A 24,933-nucleotide genomic window follows, 5' to 3' on the forward strand; every position below is an offset into this window, starting at 1 on the left:
TTGGAGAGGCACAGATGGGGGGAGGGTTCAATAGTCATAGTTTTGATGGGTAATACACCTAATGACTTAACCAGCAACCTAGTTGAATCTAGCAGCCACCTCTGCAGTTTCTCCAGGACCAGAGACCCGTTCAGCAAGAGCTTGCAGGTCCTCTTACACACCAGCATCACGTCATATACGGCAGGAATTCCGTCTCCCGTCTGTGATCTACACTCGGGCTTTTCCTCCGCTGTCTCCAGCAGACCTTATTTTACACTAAGTAGATGCAATTATTTTTTATGGCGTCTAATCACTTTTAGCGGTTAAGAACGATGTTCTTCCTGCCTCACTTCGCGCTGGGAGTTCTCCTCCCCACCCACTGCAACATCCGCAGCCTGTGGGTTGAGGCCCAGTCGTCCTCTCCCGTCCCCTGTAGGGATGAGAATTACTGGTCGAAGCTTCAGCAGTAGGGAATGTAGTCGCTCTTCCATTTTACCCATTCGCCTCCCGCCCTGTGACCAGCTTGGTCTGTCTGCACCAAGCAGGTTCGTGGGCCGCTGAGCCAAGCCATTCTATTTCTGGAGCTCTCTGCTGAGAGCCGTTTCAAGCAAGGCCATGAAGATGTTGTTCTGATGACAGTCCCACACCGCAAAAGTTGCCAGTTATTTCCAGCTCCAGGGGCGCGGTGGCGTGTTTACCTAAGGGCGGAGAGGTGCGAGGGTTGGTCCTGGCCCGGGTGGATCTCTGCTTCGGCGCCGCCAGGCTCCAGGCATTGATTGTATTTACTTGTTCTGAAGTGCCCAGGACTTAGGGCTGATTTTCCTTCACCAGATCTAAGACAAATCCATCTGAGGGTGAACAAGGAGAAAACGGAGAAGCGGAGAGGTGGGCCGCCAGACGAGGCGGGGACTAGAGGAGTACTGGGGCTCCCGGAGCCCCCAGCACCTGGGCAGCAGCCGGGTAGGCTCCCTCCCGGGCAGAGCCCTGCGGGCCCGGCGGAGGCGCAGGCTTCCCCGGGCGGCCTTGGCCGGGAGGGAGCGAGGGTCCTGTTACCCGCGGAGCGCATCTAGGCCCAGGGCCCGCTTCTGCGGCGCCCACCCTCCGGCCCGGGTCGCCTGGGCGCCCGGCTGCGGCAGGGCCGAGTCTGAGGCAGAGGCAGGGAGTTGCGAGCCGCCGCCGCCCGCCGCGTGCACCCCCTGCATCGCACAGCCTTGGGCAGGTTGTGACTTCTGGGCCTCGACACCTGGAACCCGTTAAAAGCGCCTCCTCCTCACGCCCGGCCTCGGTCTCTTCCCCCACCCCCAGGCTCTCGGGTCCCAGGCGAGCTTTGAATGTATTAATTAAATAAAGCAGGCAGCCCTTGAATTGCGCCAACGCAGGGCGCTCTCGGGAGCGTGAAAGTCCTGGCCTCCGAATCCGCAAAAGAAAAATGTGTGAAAAGAGAATTAGTGAAATTAGGTTAGACCAATAAAACGTGAGGGCTCCAGCACCCCCTTCCCGCTCCCCCAGCCTGGGGCTAGAAGGACTATCTGGTCTGATCTATTGTTTCCCGCCCTGGCAGGGGGTTCATTGTTTGATAAATAATTCCCCCTCCATTTTATTCTTTAAAAAAAATGGGTATTTGCATAATCACTGCTTTGATGTGGGCAGAAATCGGAGGCTTGGTCTCCCCAAGTCTGCTATTGGTAGCGAAGCAACAAAGCTCGATCCAGATCTTTCACTTCGCTGACAGCGTGTGGGGCTGATTGTCAGAAACGGCTGCGTTAAGCTCCTGCCTCCTTTTAAAAAAGGATCCACTTTAATGATTAAACCTAAGGAATGTCCCCAAAGGGGGAAGGCGGTGAAGGACGAGAGTTCTCAGCCCCCTGCACCTCCCTCTGTCCTCCAGGGTTCATTGTTCTCGGCAGTCTCTTTTCCAAAGCCCTTGCGGGCGTGCGCCTCGCTTGGGGCCTCCCCACGTGGCTCGCAGTGGGCACCCGCCGGGGTCCGCCAGGGCCGAGGTCTGCAGGAGCGGTCCTCCTCGCCCCCCAGCCGTTTTTCCTTTCCCGGTTTGGTTTACCCAGCCTGGGTGGGGTTCGTCTTATGGAGGACGCCGAAGTGAGCTGCTCTTTGGTCCCCGAGTGGAAACGAGGCGGGTGGGGAGGGCCCCTGGGAACGCAAGATGGGGGCAGTTTCAGATGGTCCCCGACAGGAGAGAGGAGCAAAGAAATTCAGTCATCCGGAAAGCGGATCGAGAAAGCCAGTGTGGCCGGAGCTATTATATCCCTGCACGGTGGCGGGAGTCGGAAGATGGAGTGGGAAAGAGTCCTGATGCTGTGTGCGCTACAATAAATGACTTTTTTTTTCCTTTCCTCTCGGTGCCGGGGTCGCAGGAGGAGGGAAGGCGGTGGGAGTTCTCTGCTTTCATCTCTGCTTTCTCTCTCACCCAGCTTCTCCAAAACCTCAAGTGCGAAGGGGGAAAAGTCAACTTGGATTACTGACTAGGAACGCTACGTGAAAGGCTGGGGCTTCCTGAGCAACCGGACAGCCGCCAGCTCTGCGCTCCAGTCTGGGTAGGTCTCACCTGTGGGAGAAACGCTCAGCCTCCTCGGGCCCTAAGCCCAGGATTCCAGGAAGGCGGGGGCGGGGAGACGCAGGCGGGAACGAAGGGGGATCCGCGAAGCACCTGCGCGACCGGGGTCCCATTCCTCATCCGAGCCCCCGCATCTCACCAAGCTGGACCCCGGGGCATTCTTCAAGTGTCCCACCAGCTTTTGGACTCAGAGCTTTCAACAGTTGTTTAGCTCATTGTAAATTCTCTTTTTACTTATCTTTCCTTTTTACTTTTCAAGGCTGTAATTGTATAAGCAATCGTTTTCCTTCATATCAAGTTTCTCACAAAAGTCATACTTCTTACGAAATAGAAGGACTTGGGATTCAAGATTTTTCCCAATGGAAGCATAATTTTAATTTTGTTTGGACTTTGACAATAGCCCTGTAGAGTCATGTTACCTGGTAGGCACTGTAGAGTATACTGAATTCCAGAGACGTAAGAAATCAAGATGCAAAAAGTTAGAGTTATTTCAAAGGACACATATCCCAGAGAGGCTGTTTGGACTGTAGCTGGTCTTTCAAAGATTCAAAAACAAGTGTATATCTTCTCTGATCTTGTTGAATTGTAGAACAGACTGTGCCACCAGTATTTTTCTTCATTCATTCTTCCCTTCTAATGATTCCATTACCACCTTCTCCTTGATTCTCTTCACTCCAGGACCTGGAGGCATACCTGGAGACATTAAACAACGAAGCAAAGAACCAAAATCTTTCACCTATCTTATTTGATCTAGAAACAAGTAAAAGTGCTGAAGTCCATGTTATATGGGAACAGGAACCTTCAAAATAAGCAGAGAAAGCTGGGGGCTGGTTTCCAGGGTAGCAGCTTGCAATAAAGCCTAATTCCTTGTGACAAAGAGGTCATCTTCCTTTTCACATGTGTTTATGATCCCTTTGTGCATTGTATTTTGGCATAAAAGCTTCTATGCTCTGTCAGGCCTCCACAGGCAGCTCTATGACTCTCAAGGGGGTTTATTGCCTCTTTGGTATAAGAATAGCAGAAAGAAGCCAAACTAGTGCCAGTGTGACAAAAGACAACCCCATGGGCTTGCCATTGCTTTCTTTCTGTAACATAAATTTTGCTATGCATTGAAATAATTAAAAAATGAGAGATTCTGGGATAACTTTAATTTGATTTTGTGGTTTTTCTTCATACCTTTCACATATATTGAAACACTACATGCAAACATGTACAAGAAGATTGATTCATTGTGAGGATATGATCAATTTATTTTTTTGCCTTACTTTCCAGATAATTTTGGAAGAGAAATCAAATGAGGTAAAACCTTTGAAACCGTACGGAGAAAAGTCTAACCATAAACTTTAGATAACTATTGTATTAATGCATTAATACTTCTTTCATTTCACAGTGCCTAGAACATGATCAAAAATGTTTTTTTTTTCTGAATCAAACCTATCTGACCTAATATCTTCCTTAACTCAAAATTGCCGTGGCAGCAGCTCGAAATAGACAAAGAAGAAAACATGATTTTGCTGGTGGAGCACTAAAGCAACTCAAAAGTTTTGAGTTCAAATCCAGTGTTTCTCTTGAATTAGAAGAAAATGATTTCACCATATCTGCACGACATGGGCACTGCACAGGCAAGCCTTGCCAATAGAGCTCTTGATGGCTTTGCAAAAGAAGTTCCTATCATTTTCAGTAGACCTAGGAGAGTCTGTATGACAGCTTTAGTCTGGGAAGAATCAGAAAGAGTGTAGTGAAAACTGAGTTTTATTTTTCTGTGAGCAAATAATTTAAAAGGGGTTTCAGTTCTACTTGAGTAAAACTATTCTGGAATCTTAAGACCATTCTGCTCTCCTACATTGGGGAGACCTGCCTAGACTTCCTAGAGTTTTTTTCAGAGCAAAATGGTTCTAAACTACATAAGATGAAACTGAACTGATGAAGGCACTGGCCAGAGTACTTCCCTCACCTTCACATTACTCTGAATTTCTCAGATACTCATGTCTTCGATAACAACATGTATAAGGTGGTAATGGTGATAACACATTACAAAGCAGGCTGGAGCAAATCCCTATGGTGGCAGCTACTGGTCATAGCTCTCCAGATAATTGCTAGTTCTATCTCTTTCCACCAAAAAGACACCAAAGTTCAATGGTTCCCTTTTCCTACCCCAGCAAAACAAGTGATGTTACAAGATCTTTCGTAAGGGACTAAAAGGAGAGTATTCATAAATGTTAGGCTTCTCAACTTTTTGGTATTCATGACACACTTTAGAATTTTGATAGCATATTTGAAGGGATTGGGAGTCTCCAAATAACATTAAACAAGGTAGCTATGATCACACCACACAGTAGCTTCACTGTCTCACAGAATCTGTAACAGTCACAACCGTCAGCCACTGCCCTTCATCATTGTATCACTGTTTGAGTATTACTATTTCTTGTCCTGATAGCACCTCCCATATACACTAGGCAATATTCCTGCATGTTTCAGGAAACAGAATTTCATTGGTACTATCTTTATCCTACTCTGGAACTCTTATTCAAGGCCTGTGACTTCATTTCATTCCATCTGGACAAAATCCTGCTGCTGGATACTGTAGAGGACATTTCTAGTCTCCATGAATATCTGATGTTCTAACCCTATTGGGCATGCTCAGGCCCCTTACAGTAGGGTGGGGCTCCATCTCTGGTCTCTATCTTCCTCTTCTCTTGAGAGGGTGAGGCCAACATATCAAAGCTCGTTGGGCTTCTGAGTGATCATATAAAGAGTAGTGGTTCTTGTGAGTCACCTCAACTCACAGTGGATGTTACATGAGGGAGAAAAAAACTTGTGAGTTGAAAGCCAGGAAGATTTGAAGGTTGTTGCTGCATCATAAAAACCCACTTTGATTAATATGGAAGTATATTTATTTGAAGACTATATAACCTATTTGTAGCAAAAAAAAAAAAAAGTCTGTAAAACTTGGTGGCTCACCTCTGAATAGTTTGAAGATTGTGTTATAAAAGACAATTTTATTTTTATTTTTGGCCATGCAAGAAAGCTTTATGTCTCAAAGTCTACAGCCATTCTTAGAGTGATTTTTAAAAATCATCTTAACCATTTTTAACTGTACAGTTTAGTAGTTTTAAGTATATTTGCAGTGTTGTGCAACCAATCTCCAGAATGTTTTCATCTTGCAAAACTGTAACTCTACACGCATCAAACAACAGCTCCCATTTCTCCTCCCTTCCAACCTCTGGAAACCAATATTCTTCTTTCTGTTCCTATGAATTTGACTACTTTACATACCTTATGTAATAAAAGCTATTTTTATTTTTAAAGCATATAGTGTCACTGTCCTCATTTTCTCTATTGTAATAAACTTTCTTTCTCCCTACTGCTGATGTAGAAGCATGTATGAAGTTCTGTCATTCACGACATATAACCTTTCTGCTATCTTGTGGGAAATAATAATATGCAGCTGTACTCACCTTTGTATAGTGTTACTGATTGACTGAAGGCAGTTTTGCAGGAGGGCACCCATTATCTGAAGCCATTTATTCTTGAGAGAGCCCTGCACCTAATTATGTGTTTGTCCCATACTATCCAGAAAGCGACCGAGGTGCTTCCATAGGTTCTGGAGGTTAGTTTGAAGAGTAGATTGACTCCTGAGGTGCTATGGATAAAACTCACTGTGATAATGTTATTTGATCCTGTTGTACCCAAGCCTGTAAGGGGACAGTAAAGATAAATTACACATTTGGCTGAAGTACTATAACCAGCTTATTAACTTAGAGTATGTGATGAAGCTTTTCATTTTGGGGAAGCCAGAGCACTGGGTTGAGTCAAGAGGCTGAATTTGTGGTGAGGGTCCTTTTTGTTACTGACTGGCTGTGTGACCATGAGTAAGTCTCTCAGCCTGATAAGCCTGATAAGACTAGATATTTCCAAAGTCTTTTCTAGTTCTGATTTTCAAAGTTTTTATAAAATACTATAGATTTGTTTTTAGAAACACTTTTGGACAAACCCTGTTTTATGTTGGTACGTGTATTTTCAGAAGACATATTTTCAGAAGAAGAGCTGTGTTGATTTTCAAAAATAGATGAAGACACAAAATTTTAAGTTGCCTTTTATAACTGTGTCTTTAAAAATGGAAACTGGAGGATGGAGAAAGGCAACTGAAACGTCCCTCAAGCTAGGCTAATATTTAACACCGACATCTAAGACTTGCCATGCACTTTGAATCCAATCTTGTTTTTTATTCAGTGCTTGCATTGAATAGAAAAAGTCAATCATTTTAGGTATGGAAGAAGAGCAAACCTTTAAAAAAGATTCTCTCTTTCAAGCTGCCTCTGAGCAGAGGATGACTATTTCTTTTATTCAGAGACATATTTCTTTATCTACCTCCTTTCTCCCTCATCTTTAAAGGTATATCTTGATTTGGGCATCAAGGATCTACAAACACATCACACAAGTAATTTAAAATTGTTCTTCTTGGGGGGAAAACAGATTAAGTCTCAGCTCCCCATGAATAGCTCTGTTCTCTCCTTTTTAATAAAGAAGAGTTAGACTGGACCAGTGCCGATGGCATATTTACCTTCATGAGCTAAAAAAAAAAAAAAAAAAAAAAGAAAAGAAAAAGAAAAAAGTTAATTACTGCTCGGAGCAAGTTAGTCTGGCTGTCCTGAGCTGTCTTTTATTAGTTGTCCCCTTCATTAATTTCCCTCACTGGATTTGCTGCTAATAGCTGCCTGGTCCCAGTCAGCTCAAAGCCGCATCTGTGCCATCGAGCAGAAAAGTAGGAGCCTGGCCAAAGGGGGATGGAGATGGCGTGAGGGAGACGCTATTTACAAATCAACTCTTATTAACATGATGGTCTGGTTTGCTGAAGAGGGGAGACGGTCGGCCTCAGAGCAGAGAGCTGTAGAGCAGAGGAGAGGTAGTGAAAGCTGAAGGAACCAGCCCCAAGCATGGCAGTTTGGATTTTTACTTCATTCCTTATGAACTAGTGTTCTCCTAGCTTCACCTTAGATTAATGTCAATACTTGTTTTCCAAAGGCTGGATGAAGTATACTACTCTGTCACTGAACTTCATGAAAAGCAATAAAAGTATGGATCTTTTAGTAAGGAGGTTTACTCTTCACCTTATGATGCAGAGACTTTGAGAGATCCAAGTCAACAAATGGCCTTTTTCCTTTTAAAGTTTATACCTTATTTTTAGATATTAATTCAATTGGAGACTGTATTGAATACATGTATGATTTGTTTATTCTTGTCCAGTTGTGTACATCGCTTTGGAAAGGTCAAACCATCTTTATTTTCCTCACACTTATCACCCACAGGTATAAGATCTTACTAAGTTATCTTGTTACAGTAAGCTCCAGGAGGAAGTGTGCGCGCAGGTGCACACACGCCCATTCTCGTTCTCCAGCATCTGTAACAGGGCCTCCCATACAGTAGGAGCTCAGCAAGTATTTGTGGAGTTAACGCTGACGAATGAGGAATTTTTTTTAATAGACAAAGAACAATCAGTCCCAAATTCCTATTTATATGCATACTCAATTAAGAAACATCTCAAAGCTCTCCCTCGTTTTTATTTATTTATTTGGCTGCGTCGGGTCTTAGGTGCAGCATGTGGGCTCTTCTTGCAGCGCCGGCTTCTCTCTGGTATTGGTGCTCCCGCTCCAGAGTGCTTGGGCTGGGTAGCTGTGGAGCGTGGGCTTAGCTGCCCCGTGGCATGTGGGATCTTATTTCCCCTACCAGGGATCGAACTCACATCCCCTGCATTGGAAGGCGGATTCTCAACCACTGGGCCACCAGGGAAGTCCCAAAACTTTTCTTAAATAAATTTTTTTCTTTTTGATGTGGACCATCTTTTTGTTTGTTTGTTTTTGTGGGGTTTTTTTGGTACGCGGGTCTCTCACTGTTGCGGCCTCTCCCGTTGCGGAGCACAGGCTCCGGACGCGCAGGCTCAGCGGCCATGGCTCACAGGCCCAGCCGCTCCGCAGCATATGGGATCCTCCCGGACCGGGGCACGAACCCGTGTCCCCTGCATCGGCAGGCGGACTCTCAACCACTGCGCCACCAGGGAAGCCCTGGACCATCTTTTAAAGTCTTTTTTGAATTTGTCACAATATTGCTTCTGTTTTATGTTTTGGTTTTTTGGCTGTGAGGCATGTGGGATCTTAGCTGCCCCACCAGGGATGGAACCTGCACCCCCTGAGTTGGAAGGTGAAGTCTTAACCACTGGACCACCAGGGAAGTCCCTCTCCCCCGCTTCTTTGATAAGAAGAAAGTAGGGTGTTAAAATGTTAACCCTTCCCCCAACCCCTGTTATAGATGGATGTGGCCATAAACGGGTCTGCCTGAGCAATTCTTTTTTTTAATGCAACAGTTCATCATTTCTGGCTGCACCCAGAATCTTCCAAAGCTAAGAAGAGTAGAAGACCTGAGAGGTGAGGTAGTGGACAAGGTGGGAGTTAGCAGTTCAGGGTATATGCTACATAAACATAATTGTTTGAACAGGTTAAGAGGTGACAGTAGCGCCTTTTTTTTTTTTTTGTCATTACACATTTTATTTCATAATGATCCTGACTCATATTCATTTTTATGTGATGACATATTGCTCAGAAACAAAGTTTAATACATGAACTTATGTGTGACTTTGAACTGTTGATAACAATGACATGCATTAAAATTTAGGCAATTTTATTAAGCCAAGGTATAGAGTGGATATCTTTCCCCTTAACGTCTTAGATCGTAAAAGTCTTAAAATTTCCTATTTTAACAATTTTAAACATTAAGAAGAAGAAACTCTTTTACCTGCATGAAAGAATAATGGAAAAAATGTATGTTGTGTATATGTGGATACATACAAATATTTATCTAAAACATTTATGTATGGATATTTGTGTTTATGTGTCTCTTTGTATGAAACATGCTTCTTGTATATGTATCTTTAAGTGTGTATATATATATATGAAACATACTACAGAAACTTGCACAAATAATAGGCATGTAGCTTGATAAATTTTCACAAAGTGAATGTAGCTTACAAAAAGCACCCAGATCAAGAAACAGAACCCTACCAGCGATGCACAAGCCCCCTTAAAACTCCTTAACGTCCAAAGGTAACTGCAATCCTAGCTTCTAACATATTGATAGATTTTAGTTTTTCTCAGTAGTTTTCTTTTTTTTTTTTTTTCAACTCTGTGAAGCTTCAGAGCTTACATATAACCATGTTGGGGTAGGGGACTGAATGCTCAAGACCCCTCCACTTTCCAGCTGTGTCTCTCCAGTCCTTTATGATCACAATAGCTCTGCTGGTTTCCTGATCCCCAGCAGTTCTTCTTGGATGTGTAGTTTCCAGCCCTGCACCCAGAATCAGCAAATGCCTTCTGAGAAATGCTGCTGCAGAAAGCTGTGTGACCTTCCCACCCTTCTCCCCTCTGTGCATCATACCCCATCTCTTCTATTTTTTTTAACATCTTTATTACATTTATACACATTGCCTTACAATGGTGTGTCAGTTTCTGCTTTACAACAAAGTGAATCAGCTATACATATACATATATCCCCATATCTTTTCCCTCTTGTGTCTTCCTCCCTCCCACTCTCTCTATCCCACCCCTCTAGGTGGTCACAAAGCACCGAGCTGATCTCCCTGGGCTATGCGGCTGCTTCCCACTAGCTATCTATTTTACGTTTGGTAGTGTATATATGTCCATGCCTCTCTCTCGCTTTGTCACAGCTTACCCTTCCCCCTCCCCATATCCTCAAGTCCATTCTCTAGTAGGTCTGTGTCTTTATTCCCGTCTTGCTCCTAGGTTCTTCATGATCTTTTTTAGATTCCATATATATGTGTTAGCATACGGTATTTGTTTTTCTCTTTCTGACTTACGTCACTCTGTATGACAGACTCTAGGTCCATCCACCTCACTACAAATAACTCAGTTTCGTTCCTTTTTATGGCTGAGTAAGTAGCACCTTCCTGTGTGCGTTGTAATATACTTGAGCTTCCATTCACATTGCTCTATCACAGTAAAATAGAAAAGTTAAATTTGAATCCTGAGTATCACATGCCTAGGCTTGGGGATCAGTCAGCTTGGGTTCAAATCTCATTTCTAATATTTATTTGCTGTGTGGTCAACTTAATTTTGGCTTTAGTTCCCTATTTCTAAACAGAGTTAAATGAGCTAGTGCATGTAATGTGGTTGGCACATAGTAAGTCCCAACAAATGGTTGCTATTTGGTTATTCTTTGGAAATACACGTGTATCAAATGTGAAACCAAGGGTAGTCACCAGTTAGAGCCTTTAAATTGTTTAATAAATAATGCACTGTAACGTACCTTCTCTGATAAATCTCCACTTTGATTATTTTTGCAAAAATTTGCACAGCCTCCAAGTGTCAGGTAGCCTAAACAATGTTTGCCCAAGTTCTATCAGGAAGTTGGAGTAAACTGTGTCTAGTTCGAGCGGGTTTGAGGCGACTGACCCTCCAACTGGGCATGTGCAAGTGTCCACTGGTGACCCTGTGATGTCAGAGGGCCAAAACCTCCACCCTTACAGCATGCTAACCACCGTTTTCCTCCACGAAGAGGCTTGTTATTGAGTTGCACCTGTGGCATCTACAGGGCAGGACAATTACCTCACCTTTTCCTTATCTTCAGTCACCTTTCCCCACGCTCCTCATGCCTCAGCTTTATCCCATAAATATTCCGAGCCCCTCGCCTTGGGGGATGCTGACTTGAGACTTGTTCTTCTTTGTCCTCACTTGGCTGCCTCCTGAATAAACCTTTTGTCTGATGCAAACCTCCATGTCTCAGCATTTGGCTTGCTGGACTTTGGGGCAAAGTTCAGTAACAAATGAACATGGTATTTTAAGTATAAAAATTATACAAACTTCGGATTTTTAGTTATTTCAAAAATAACATAGAGAACAAACTAGTGGTTACCAGTGGGGAGAAGGGAGGGGAAGGGGGAGGAGGGGCAATATAGGGGCAGGGGAGTAAGAGGTACAAACTATTAGGTATAAATTAAGTTACAAGGATATATTGTACAACATGGGGAATATAGCCAATATTTTATAATAGCTATAAATGGAGTGTTACCTTTTTTTTTTTTTTTTTGCGGTACGCGGGCCTCTCACTGTTGTGGCCTCTCCCGTTGTGGAGCACAGGCTCCGGATGCGCAGGCTCAGTGGCCATGGCTCACAGGCCCAGCCACTCCACGGCATGTGGGATCCTCCCAGACAGGGGCACGAACCCACGTCCTCTGCATCGGCAGGCGGACTCTCAACCACTGTGCCACCACGGAAGCCCGAAGTGTAACCTTTAAAAATTGTGAATCACTATGTTGTACATCTGTAACTTATATAATATTGTACAGCAACTTACTTCAATAAAAAAATAAAGTGATAATTGAGAAAGGTAAAAAACAACATGAGTACTATTGAAGTATCAAAGAAAAATCCAGATTAGTAAAAATCTAGAATAATCGTAACTACCACTGACTTTAGAATGACATTATTTATAGTTAATAACTATAATTAATGTATTTCTTTGGAGAATGAAATAAAATGCTTCATCATTTGATAATACATCAGACAGAGAAATACAAATAGCATATGGTCTCACTTATATGTGGAATCTAGAAAACAACAACAACAAAAACCACAGGAACACACACACACACACACACACACACACAAAACAGCTTATACCAGCTTTCTGTTTATTTAATGCTGTAGCCAAAGAGGAGAGAGCTAACTTCCCATTCAGGCTAACTTAAAATGAGGTAATGAGGCTGGGATTGGAGGTTCTCATTGCCAATCCTATTTGCCCCATGAGGGGCTTTAAGGTGACTTTGAAGCAAATGCCAGCTTGAGGGCAAATCCTACTGGAAAGTCCAGATTCACTTCGATGGAAAAGGAAGAAATTTCCCAAGGATGGAGCTGAAACTGATTGAATTAATTTGACTTTGAGAAGCAAGGAATAAATTGTAATCACTGAGCATCCTTAAAACAATTATTATATTTTGAATTCTTTGTCAGGCAATTCATAGATTTCTATTTCTTTGGGGTCAGTTACTAGAAAATTATTGTGCTTCTTTGATGATATCATGTTCCCTTGATTTTTCATGCTCTTTGCTTGAAGTCTTACATTGCTGTTTTCACTTTTGAAGAAGCAGTCACCTCTAGGCTTTAGTGACTGGCTTTAGCAGAGAGATACCTTCACTTGATAGCCCAGCCAGAGATTCTGAGGCTTTTTCAGACCTTTTCTATGGGTGTGCCTGCTCCACACTTTTTGTTCCTTCTTGGGGAAGTTCCTAAGAGTGTATACCTTCTCTCAGTCCTGCAAAGCCTGGCTAGGTGTTGAAAGTGTCCCATTTGTTTTCCCTGATGAAGTGTTCTGAAACGCTCAAGTCTGTGAGTCTTCATCTAATCTTGCAGAATTAGACTGGCTTTCTGTGCTTGCTTGCTAGTCACCTGCAAGTACTTGTTCTCACTGTCCACAGAAGACGGCTATGCGAGGAGGGGGGCAGTTAGGCGTTGGGGGTGCATGTGAGGCATCCATCATTTCTCGTGAAGGAACTTTCTGACAAGAGTCTGTGAAGCAGTTAGTAGGCGGAACCATGAAGCAGTTAGTAGTATCCCTTTGCTGAATTCCGAGCCCTGGCTGCTGTACTCACAACTTCTCCCAACACTCAAGGTTGCAGATCCCCTCAGTAATCTGGGTGAAGTGAGAAAGAAGCAGGTCTCTTAGGTAGCATCCTGCCCGGCTGGGGGACCCGGGCACTCACTCACATGCTCTGTCTTCCCTGTGAAAGAAGTCATGGCTGTGGGGGTCTTTCCTGGCACTGAGCCTGAGGAGAAGAGTGATGTGGGCAAAGTGAATCTGCTCCTCTTACCATCTTCAATGAATCTATTCCTGGATTCTTCTGCTTCAGTGGCATGCTGGGGTTTCTCTGCTGGACTCCTGGACTCCCACAAGGGTGCTCTTATCCGTGGATGAGTGACTATAAAAGTTGATGTACTGTGGGGGGATGAAGGCAGAGAACTCCTATTCTGCCATCTTGCTGATGTCACTTCAATTATATATCTATGTACCAGTAAAGAACAATTGGAAATTGAAACAAGAAAATAAGACTATGTACAGCATCAAAATATAAACTACTTAGGAAAAATTTAACAAAATATGGGCAAAATGTGCATGCTGAAAACTAGAAAGTATTTATGGAAACATTAAAGAAGACTTAAATAAATGGAGAGATGTATGGTACTCATGGATCAGAAGATTCCACATTGTTAAAAATATCAATTTTCCCCTACTGTGGTCAGCCTGCAGATGCACAATGGATCCCCTGCCCCATCCAAAATTTGGATGTCAAAACTGATGATGCCACACATGCACCAAAAGGGTGTGAGATTATTATTCACATAACACGGCTTCCTGGGGAGAACAAGGCAGCCTCCCAAACGAGTGTAAAATGGCTTGAAAGAATGGGCTTAGGGTTTTATGGAGTTTAGAGGGTGGGGCTGGTGTGAGAGTTCTTTCCAAGGGCTGGGGTTTCATGCTTTTAACTTCCTGCTGGTGCCAAAGAAAAAAGCACCTAGGCTTTCTGGTCAGCTCATCCAGATGTGGGGAAGAGAGGTAAGGGACAGTGGAGGGGCTTCATAGCTGTCAATCATCAAACATCAAAAATGGAGTCAGACACTTTGTTAGATTCCCAATTTGATCCATAGACTTCATACTACCCAATTAAAAACCCTCTTTATCCCTGATAATTTTTTTTCTGAAGTCTGTTTTGCTTGATTTTAGCTTTATGATGTATCCTTAATCTCAGTGATGCTTGTCTGCCCTGGCTAAAGGATGAACCACAGTCTTTAATTCACGAAACTTGAAAAACAGCCTTCTTAATGCACTTTAAAACACTTGGTTTCTGAGCCAAGACCAATTAATTAGGTCTTCTTTATTGCTTATTTTAAAAATAATTCAGTACTTTATTTGACACATATTATGTAATAATACATACAATGAGGGTTAGCAACATTTATTGATCATTTTAAAAATTAGATTACTAACACATTTTGGCCACATAATAGTAGAATACTCCTGGTGATAATGATGCCTTATCACTAGAATCCAAGAACAGATGATAACCAATTTCTCCAGAGTTATATGATTGGCAGAGATATAAAATAATGATAAAAATCAACATTAATACAACCCTGGGAACCATTATTTTTTATCAATTTTAATTCATGTACCCAAAATAGTTTAATTTTCTTAATTAAATAAGCACTAAAATTAAAATAATGGAAAATAAGAGGGGACTAAATCTCCCTAAGTGATGGAGCACTCATCACTCTTTTACTTTTTTACCCTGACGAAAAACAAAAACAAACAAACAAACAAACAGAAAAAACCTGTCCACCCAGGAGCTAATCCATTTTCCACACTCATTATCATTCAGATGAGTCTTTTGTAAGACAAAGATGGCGGCATAGTTTTTTTCAGTGTCTGAGAACGCCTTTCTTGTTTGGATTGTACAAATAAAGAGGACCCTCTGGATCTAATTAAGAGATTTTCACCTGCCATCATTCATTCATTCAGTTCACAAACATTTATGGAACACGTGCAATGTGCGTGGCATAATGTTAAATAGCGTATTACACCAGGAGTTATGCCACAATGGGTCAATCATAAAACTACATTCTTAATTAATCTTGTGATTTTTAATGATTTAATTCTCTCATTCAACAGGGCCTTATTAACGACCAAGTGCTAGGCTAGGCACTGGTGCTGACAAAATGAACTCACAATCTCTGCTTTCACATACTCATAATCTAATGGGGGAGGCAGATACATAAACAAGCAATTACTGCTCAGCTGAGGTCCCACCATAAAGGTTTGTAATGGTGTAATGGAGCCTGTGTGTGTGTGTGTGTGTGTGTGTGTGCGTGCAAGTGTGTGTTTGTGTGCGTGTATAACTAGAGAGAAGTAGGAGGAGAAGACTCAGAGAAGGTTTCCCTGAGGAGGTGAAACTTGAGTTGAGTCTTGAAGGGCAAATAAGAGCTTCCCAGGAGAGGTAGGGGAGGATATTGCAGGCAAAGGTAAGAGCCTCGGGAAACAGTTGTAGGAGGGCAGGCATACCTGGGGAACTGCAGCCAGATGAGGATGGGTGGATGTGGGACTATCTGGTGATGAGGCTGAAGAGAGATGGAACAAGAGGATCATGTTAAGTGTTATTTAGGCTGAGCCATAATGAACTTGTCAATATTAGACTATTTTGACTTAAAAAACAGTAATTTGATACAGTTTAAATGACATGATAATGATGAATAAGCATTAGTAAATAACTACATGAATGGAACCTACTACTGTTGCTGTTTTTGTTATTTGCATTTCCTACTTCTTCACACCCTGATTAGAACTGACTTCTCCAAAATATTTGCAAATGATGTGACCGACAGGGCTTAATTTCCAAAATATACAAACAGCTCATACAACTCAATAACAAAAAACCAAATAACCCAATCAAAAAATGGGCAGAAGACCTAAATAGACATTCCTCCAAAGAAGACATACAGATGGCCAATAGGCACATGAAAAGATGCTCAACATCACTATCAGAGAAATGCAATCAAAACTCCAATGAAGGGGCCTTCCCTGGTGGCGCAGTGGTTGGGAGTCCGCCTGCCGATGCAGGGGACGTGGGTTCGTGCCCCGGTCCGGGAGGATCCCACATGCCGCGGAGCGGCTGGGCCCGTGAGCCATGGCCGCTGAGCCTGTGCGTCCGGAGCCTGTGCTCCGCAACGGGAGAGGCCACAAAGGTGAGAGGCCCGCGTACCGCAAAAAAACAAACAAACAAACAAACAAACAAAAAAACTCCAATGAAGTATCACACCAGTCAGATGGCTAACATTAAAAAAAGTCTACAAATAACAAATGCTGGAGAGGGTATGGAGAAAATGGAACCCTCCTACACTGTTGGTGGGAATGTAAATTGGTACAACCACTATGGAGAACAGTATGGAGGTTCCTTAAAAAACTAAAAATAGAATTACCATATGATCCAGCAATATCACTCCTGGGCATTTATCCAGAGAAAACTCTAATTTGAAAAGATACATGCACCCCAATGTTCAGAGCAACATTATTTACAATAGCCAAGACATGGAAGCAACCTAAATGTCCACTGACAGATGAATGGATAAAGAAGATGTGGTACATATATACAATGGAATATTACTCAGCCATAAAAAAAGAATGAAATAATGCCATTTGTAGCAACATGGATGGACCTAGAGATTATCATACTAAATGAAATAAGTCAGAAAGAGAAAGACCAATATCATATGATATCATTTATATGTGGAATCTAAAAAGAAGATACAAATGAACTTATATACAAAACAAAACGGAAACAGACTCACAGACATAGAAAACAAACTTAAGGTTACCAAAGGGGAAAGGGTGGGGGGAGGATAAATTAGGAGTTTGGGATTAACAGATAGGCACTACTATACATAAACTAGATAAACAACAAGGTCCTACTATACAGAACAGGGAACTATATTCAATAGCCTGTAATAAACCATAATGGAAAAGAATATGAAAAAGAATGTATATACATATATATATATATATATATATATAAATATATATATAAACTGAATCACTTTGCTGTACACCAGAAACTAACACAACATCATAAATCAACTATACTTCAATAAAAATTTTCAAAAAAAAGATATGACTTCTTAAAAGCAAGACTATTCCCTGCATCTGGGGGGAGAGTCTGAGGTTACCTGCAGTTAAGTGGTCTTGTCCACTGAAGTTAGTGAGAGTGGGGCTGGGTAAATGAATTCAGCAGGACTGCAAAGGAGAAAGAGTTTAGATAATAATAAAACTTCTATCATTTACTGAACACCAAAATGTGCCAGCCACTGAGCTAGGTCCTTCACATGCATTATCTCCATCCTCACAACATCACAAGGTGCATCTTTTTACACCCATTTTACATATGAGAACTCTAAGGCTCTGAGAGGCTAGGTACCACTCTTCTAATAAGTGGCAGAGCCAGGGCACATACCTGTGATTTCACCAGACTCTTCCCTTCAAGGAGGCCTAATGAGAGTGACTGCAGGTAGAACTAGAAGTGACCTCACCACCTGCTGATGTTTAAAAGTTATTTCCCAGAAGAGGAAAGACCAGAAAATGGGTGTAGCCCCACTCATCAGTTCAGTGCCAGAAGTTCTCGATTTTTAATTTTAATGTTTTTGGCTTTAGAGAGGTAGGGAGGGAGAAAGAGAAGAGGGTGCAAGGGATGAGGATGAGGGTTTATAAGAAGCAGTTTGGTAACATGGGAAGAAAAGTGAAGACAGGATGCTCTTTCCTCTCCAACCTCCCTGGCAAGCAACCAGCTGGCTCTATAATTTAACTGTTTACTGTAGCAAGGACAAAGAACATTCTGCTTAGCGAAGTCCTTCCCGACAACAGCTAAATAGCAGGGGGAAAAAACTGTGTGCACATCATATAATTAAAACATTTTCCTTGATTTATTCTCCTAAAAATGTGCATAGGAAGGAATATACAATCACCAAAATACCACATCACAATCTGAAATACATTACTGAAGGAGTGCTTTCAGCTGGGAAACTTTAGACAGTGTTTTCATCACTTTGGGATGATGGTCCAGTGGAGATGCTGCAGTTCTCTGCAGCCTTGTAATCTTGAAGCCACCCAGCATGCTCTCACAGTGGGAACAATGCCTCAGGAGCCCATGTGGTCCACGAGCACAGCGTCTCATTTATTATCCAAGTGGCCTATTCTAGAAACCATCTTTTGGGTGTGCCTTTTCACTTGTTTCTTCTGTCCCACATGCTGAGAGTGATGACAAGGGTCATTTCTAGTTAATGTTGTGGACAGTGCACTTAAAGTGACCTTTCCAACCGAGAAGCAGCTGTTCAGTCTGGATTTTTAAACAGTTTTCTCCAAAAAAAAAAAAAAAAGTGGGTGTATTTCCTGAAAAGTCATACTTCTGAATTTAGACTTAGGTGACTGTGGCTCTCTGAGTCTTAGTTATTTTCACAAGAAACATGATGTTGTTAGTGTTTGAAAGAGAAAATAACTCTAGGGTTATTTTGCAGGGGCAAAAGGGAAGCGATTGTCAGCAGGGTGGAATATATATTTAGTCTTTCCAGTGGAAACACTACAATAAATAAACAAATCACTTGGCAGGGTCTCTTCTCTCTTCTAGCAATTGCATGAGCTAGCTGTACTGAACTATAAAATGCTTCCTGAAAACAATATTTTCTTGATGACTGGACTGATTTTTAAAATTTATAAAATACTGACTTTTCTTTTTCAATTCACCTTTTTCAATTCACCTTTTTCAATTCACCATTTTAGCATTTGAGATACACTCTGGTTGGTAAATGTTCTGAGCAAGGCATTTTGGGCACATCTTCAAAAATCACCAAGGAACTAAAATAGTTGACATATACCAAGTGACCAAAGCACTTAATTCATCTTGATCTGTCTTTTAATTTTTAAGTTACTGACAAAATCTGGCATCTCTTCACATCCAGGGCAATTTGGAGCTTTCTATCTCCCAATCATCAGCTACTGTGTTAGCCACTGAACAACAACAATGTGTTACTGGCCTATGTAGAACGGATCTTAAACAAAAGGCTTCTTTTTGATTGTTTGCATTTTTTCCCTTCCCTCTGGTAACCAAGAGTGAAATGTAATAAAAGCTGATACTTAGCAATGCAGAATTTTAGAGATGCCAAGTTTAATTAGCCTTTATATGTGATCATGTTGTCTCAAGATGCTTAGGAATAATTTTCTGTTTGTTGACTGTGTCCTTGCTCAGCTCAGACAGGGCAGGGGCCGTGCTGCCAGGATGGAGTGAGGAGAGCAGGCGGGAGGGGATGAGCTCGGGTCTCTTTGCAGTAGTTGTCGAGGTCACGCTGAATTGCAGAGCTCTCACTAACATCCAGCTCAATCTCACATCGTCTTCCTTGGTGCTCATCTGAAAGACCTAGGACTTTGATATTTTAAATTGCCTTTGTCAGTACAATTTATGGCTTTGAGTCTTTGCACAAGGCATGTTTCAACGGCCCCAGGCTCCACTGCACTTAACCTTTATCTACACCCATTGAAGGACCTTGCTAACATCTCCATGGTAGGGCAAAGAGGCCAGCCACTCAGATGATGCCTGTGTGCTGGTCGGGCCTGGCCTGGTTCCTGCACTAACATGCCCCGGAGGCTGGGGAAGGATACAGTTGGCCAGAGGCTCCCGTCCCTCATATACCATCCTCTCCGATGCAGGTGGCTCAGTGACTGCTGTCCAGCCCAAGGGAACGCTGCACACGATCCAGGTGCTCAGCCCAGAGAGAATGTTCCCTATTGAAACCACGTTGGGAACACGGCCCTTCAAAGCCAGTCTCTGTGGGTCCTTCTGTTATTTGGAAAAGACCATGTCAAATGTCTAACAAAAGTGTTTAAATAGTCCCTCTCCTTTTTCATGATTTGTGTAGGAAAAGAGGGTTAAATCTGGTGTCTATCCTTGGCAGAGAAAACTTACATATTCCAGCACTATCATTTATTCTTATAGAACATGTATAGAATATATAGGTGGATACAGATAAGCAATGTTTGAAAATTTAGTTAAAAGTAACAAAATAGGGCATTCTTTGATTTGAAACCCCATTGACTAGAAAAATGGTCTGTATTTTAGGGAAGAATTTGGCTTGGCAAAGTATGGGCAAAATGTACATAGTGAAGACATTTCTAACAACAGTGTTGCCTAAAATTCATGAGAAACTAAAAGAAAACAGAATTCCTTCTCTTTAACCTGTGTCATTTTCAGTGTATGGCTTAAATGGCAAAACACAAATTAAACTTGAATATCATTTTAAGTTAAAAAATTTAATTAGAGAGAAATGAATTTTTCTCATGTTAACTTTAATTATGCACTTATTTAATCTTAAACAGTTTGATACTTACTTGGGTCTTCTTCCTTTTGAAAATTACTTTTGAAAACAAATATAACAGTTACAGATTCAATTATTTAAAGATACTATTTTCTGTAATATGATAAATGTTTACCTCAGCTTGCTAAACTAAAGGCTGTAATCCCAGCCTTCCATTGTGAACTCATTTCTGTATGAGATTCATTAAAAATTTTATGACTGTGTAGATCACACAATGGAATAACAGTGTTAATAACTAGATACTGTAGCTGCAGGATTTGCAACCTACTCTCATGAAGCTAACTGCCCCAGGGCCAGCGGCTGCTCATTTATTTCACCATATTTAAATCAATTGCTAAGGCAGTCAGACAATAAATTGCGTGCCCATCTCTGGTAATAAAATTGGCATCTCAAACAGCAGAGGCTTGTACAAAGATTTAATAGCTCCTCCTTTCGGGATGGATTCTTCTTTGTACCATTTTTTCAGGGAAGGTGCCTAGATATAAAGTAACATTCTTTTTCTGCCTTCTTGTTAAATTCTCTGATTTACCACCGTATAGTTGAGTCCAACTTTTTCAGTTTCTGTAAAGCTCCCACTTACTGCTTGAGGGGAATTCTTTTGTCTGGGCAGCAGAACAAGATAACTGACTTAATCTTCCTAGTAACACGTGAGTCGCCATGTATCATTTTAATCTGCAAAACACTAGGGCTGAGTAGTGTCACATGCTGATTTTACTTTTCTATGAGAAAGTGACTCCCTGGTTCAATGATGGATTGCTTGTTCTCTTTAAACAACAGTCAAGATGGTGAATGCCCTGGGGTGATAGACAGAGTGTGCAATGGGAATGGGGGCCAATCTGATGGCCCGGTTCAAGTTCACCTGACAAAGCTGGAGCAGTCTGCAAGCAGCATTTGAGAAAGGATTATTCACACTGGCATTATAGTTTTGAATGCATTTTTCTCCTTGTGCAGCTGCAAAGCTCCCTCACACTGAAGGTTTATGCACCATAATAAAGAGATTTATTTTTTTTTCTCTCACTCTCTCTTGCTTCTTACACTTTACACCTAGTTTCTACTGAACTGTTCAGGCAGAGGACATCTGTATAACCAAACTGCACAGAACAAGCATCATGCTCAAAACAATAGCAGTGCTGAAAGACAGTAACAAAAGCCTGACATTTTTGATGTTTGAAGGGACAGAAATTGTCTCCTTACGTTGAACTCAACTCCTCAAGCTTAGCTTTTAAAATATTGTCATTTCACAACTCTACACACAAAAGATTATAATATAAATTAATTATTTAGTTCAATTTAGAAAAATGATAATGGCATTTTTCTAAAAATTACTTGAAAATTTCCTAATATCAATTTTGCTATGAGAAATTAAAGAATAGGGGGAAGAAGTTAGAAAAAAGTAAACACAATGAAGTAAAATAGTTTTCCTTATGAAAACAGAGGTGGGGCTGAGGGGAATTTTGCTTTTCTTTCCTTCCAACTTTCTCCATCCTTCTGTCCATCCACTTATCTACCCACAACCCACCTTATTGCAGAATGGTTTTCTGAAGGCTGGAGAGCTCAGACATTCTCTACTTCTATAATTAAGACATAAATTGTCATTGCCTCTTGCCTTATTGTAGCAAGAGGTAGTTAGCTAATAAGCACTTACTGAGCATATAAAATACATAGAATTACCACTGATGTGTCATTCATTTACTCACTTACTTAAACAAAAATGAATGAATTACCAACTGTTAAGCAGACACTATAAAATGCAAGTGTGGGATGGGGGATACAAAGGGGCCCAAGGCTCAGTTTAGGCTAGTGAGATAGACAGTCACCTTCGAGTTGGCCTCCGAGTGATCCCTGCCTCTTGCTATTCATGCCCTTTTGATCTCCTCCCACACGGTACCAGGGTTGGTCTGTGCGACTAACAGAATATAAAAGTGATGGTATGTCACTTCTGAAGCTAGGTTATAAAAGATGTGACTTCTGTCTCTCTTGCCCTTAGATTTTTTGCTCTGGTTGAGGCCAGCAGCCATGTTGTCATATGGACAGGCCCACGTGGTGAAGAAGTGAGGCCTCTGACCAACAGTCATCAAGGAAGATGCCTCCTGCCAACAGTCACATGAGAAAGCTTGGAAGCAGAACCTTTAGTCCCAGTCAAGCTTTCAGATGACTGCAGTCCCACTGACATTTTGACAGCAACCTTAAGAGAGATTCTGAGTCAGCACTACACAGCAAAGCCAATCCCCAATTACTGATCTGTAGTAACTTTGAGATGGTAGATAATTGTTATTCTCAGCCTCTAAAATTTTGGGGTAATTTGTCATGAAGCAATACATAAATAATACGACAGGTAATTATAATTCACCTATAGTGTAAATAATACGACACAAGGGTATATTAGCTTCCATGATAATTGTGCAGTGATCGTTGCATAGTTATTTAGGGAGATCAAAGGAGGGGTAACTTACCTAGGTTGTGGGAAGGGAGGGAATGAGAATGAAGGGTATCAGGGAGGATTTTCTGAAGGTGGTGTTGGTTGAAGTGAGTCTTCAAGGATGAGAAGATATAGGGGGTAATTATCCCTGTAGGTATAAGCATGAAAACACTCACCAAGTGACAAAGCATCTTTGTACCGGGGTGGAAGGAGGCAGGGTGGACTACAAACTGACACCATAAGCAGTTCGGTGTTCCTAGAGAGTATATTACAAGACTGGGAGTAGCAATGGGCTAAAGGAGAAAGCACTATATGATCGTCCAATAACGTGGAATTTCTACTGAAAAGGAGAACCGTTTGAATTTCTTATTAAATACTATTTTTTGGTATAAGTAATACATGCTTATTGCAGAAAACTTGGAAAATATAGATAATAAAGAAGGAAATAAAATTCCCTACCACCAATACACTAGCCAGGGAAAAACACAATGCACATTTCCATATATTGTCTATATATTATTTTTTCTATTTACATATATATACTGAGATTGTGATCAATACTATAAATGCTAGTTCATAGATAGCTTTTTTTTACTTTGAAGTTTGTATATCATTAAGTATTTCTGGAAATATACAATTTCAATGGATGAATAATATTTAGGCATATGGTTAAATTATAACTATTTCCCTGCTCTTGAAAAATCATTTTTTTACTATTATAAGTAAAGTTATAACAGACATGCTTGTATATAAACATTTGTTCACATTTCTGATTATTTCCTCATTAGAGATTTGTAGAAGTACAATTATTGGGTCCAGGAATGGACATTATAGGGCTTCCCTGGTGGCGCAGTGGTTGAGAGTCCGCCTGCCGATGCAGGGGACACGGGTTCGTGCCCCGGTCCGGGAAGATCCCACATGTCGTGGAGCGGCTGGGCCCATGAGCCATGGCCGCTGAGCCTGCGCGTCAGGAGCCTGTGCTCCACAACGGGAGAGGCCACAACAGTGAGAGGCCCGTGTACCGGAAAAAAAAAAAAAAAAAAGAATGGACATTATAGATTGTCAAAGTTCTTTCCGTAAAGGCTGTCATAGTTTACATTCCCTTCATCAGTTATAAGAGAGTTTCTTCCAACCTTTCCAGAATTATTACCTTTTAACACATTTGCGATTTCATGACTGAAAATAGTGTTTCCTTTTTTTGTGAATTCACTATTTATACTCTTTGTCTATTTTTTCCTCCCTGTTTGTTAGTGTTTTATGATAGAATTTAAAGCAAGTTAATGACATGATAAGGTTTGTATTTAAGAGAGATCGCCAGTGTCTCGGAGTATAATGTGGGGCAAAACTGGAGTCACAGATCACGCAGACCTCAATTAAGGTTCTGGTCATAGGGACAGAGAAAGAAATGAATTCAAGAAGAGCTAGAGAAGGACTCACAGAGAGTTTCCTCACATTATTACCTACATCCCTATTCACGCCCGTGTGCATTGCACTCAGGGCTCTGCCTTCTCACCTGTTACCATGGGTAAACTATGCATGCTTTGGTCTAAAGCCATTCCCTCCATTTGTATAATGATTCCATCCCTCTCACCTACTCAATGGCACTGCACCAACAATTCTTTATTCTGTTTCTCCTGTATCATTTCTTCAATCTCTTCTGTAACTCTCCCATCCATATGCTGTAATTTCTCCCATTTACAAAAAAGAATCTGTATCTCTCCTGATTCCACTTTCCCCACTACCTACCACACCATTCCTTTGTTCCCTATTACAGCAAAACACACAGAGGGTTCTATTTGTTCTTCCTCCAATTATTTTCCTCTCTTCTCTCTTAAACCCTTTTGTGTGGATACACTCTAAGGTAAACCCCAGCGAATCACACCCTTGTATAACTCCTTCCCCTTGAATGTGGGTGTAAGTTGTGAGTGGCTTCTATCCATCAGAATAGACTCTTAATTAGGTTATGTTACATAAAACTCCCTCTTAACCTA

General features: G+C 41.7%; 1 long non-coding RNA gene across 1 annotated transcript; it reads right to left on the minus strand.

The window, feature by feature from the left end:
* Positions 1-11,491: 11,491 nt before the first annotated feature.
* LOC307061654 lies at positions 11,492-23,048 on the minus strand. Its single transcript, XR_013811194.1, has 5 exons — positions 22,977-23,048; positions 17,332-17,398; positions 15,674-15,729; positions 13,428-13,618; positions 11,492-11,849 (listed from the first exon to the last, which is right to left on the minus strand). It is a non-coding gene; the product is annotated as an uncharacterized lncRNA (long non-coding RNA).
* Positions 23,049-24,933: the final 1,885 nt, after the last annotated feature.

The sequence above is a fragment of the Hyperoodon ampullatus genome, assembly GCF_949752795.1.
Source record: "Hyperoodon ampullatus genome assembly, chromosome: 1".
NCBI classification, from domain to species: Eukaryota; Metazoa; Chordata; class Mammalia; order Artiodactyla; family Ziphiidae; genus Hyperoodon; species Hyperoodon ampullatus.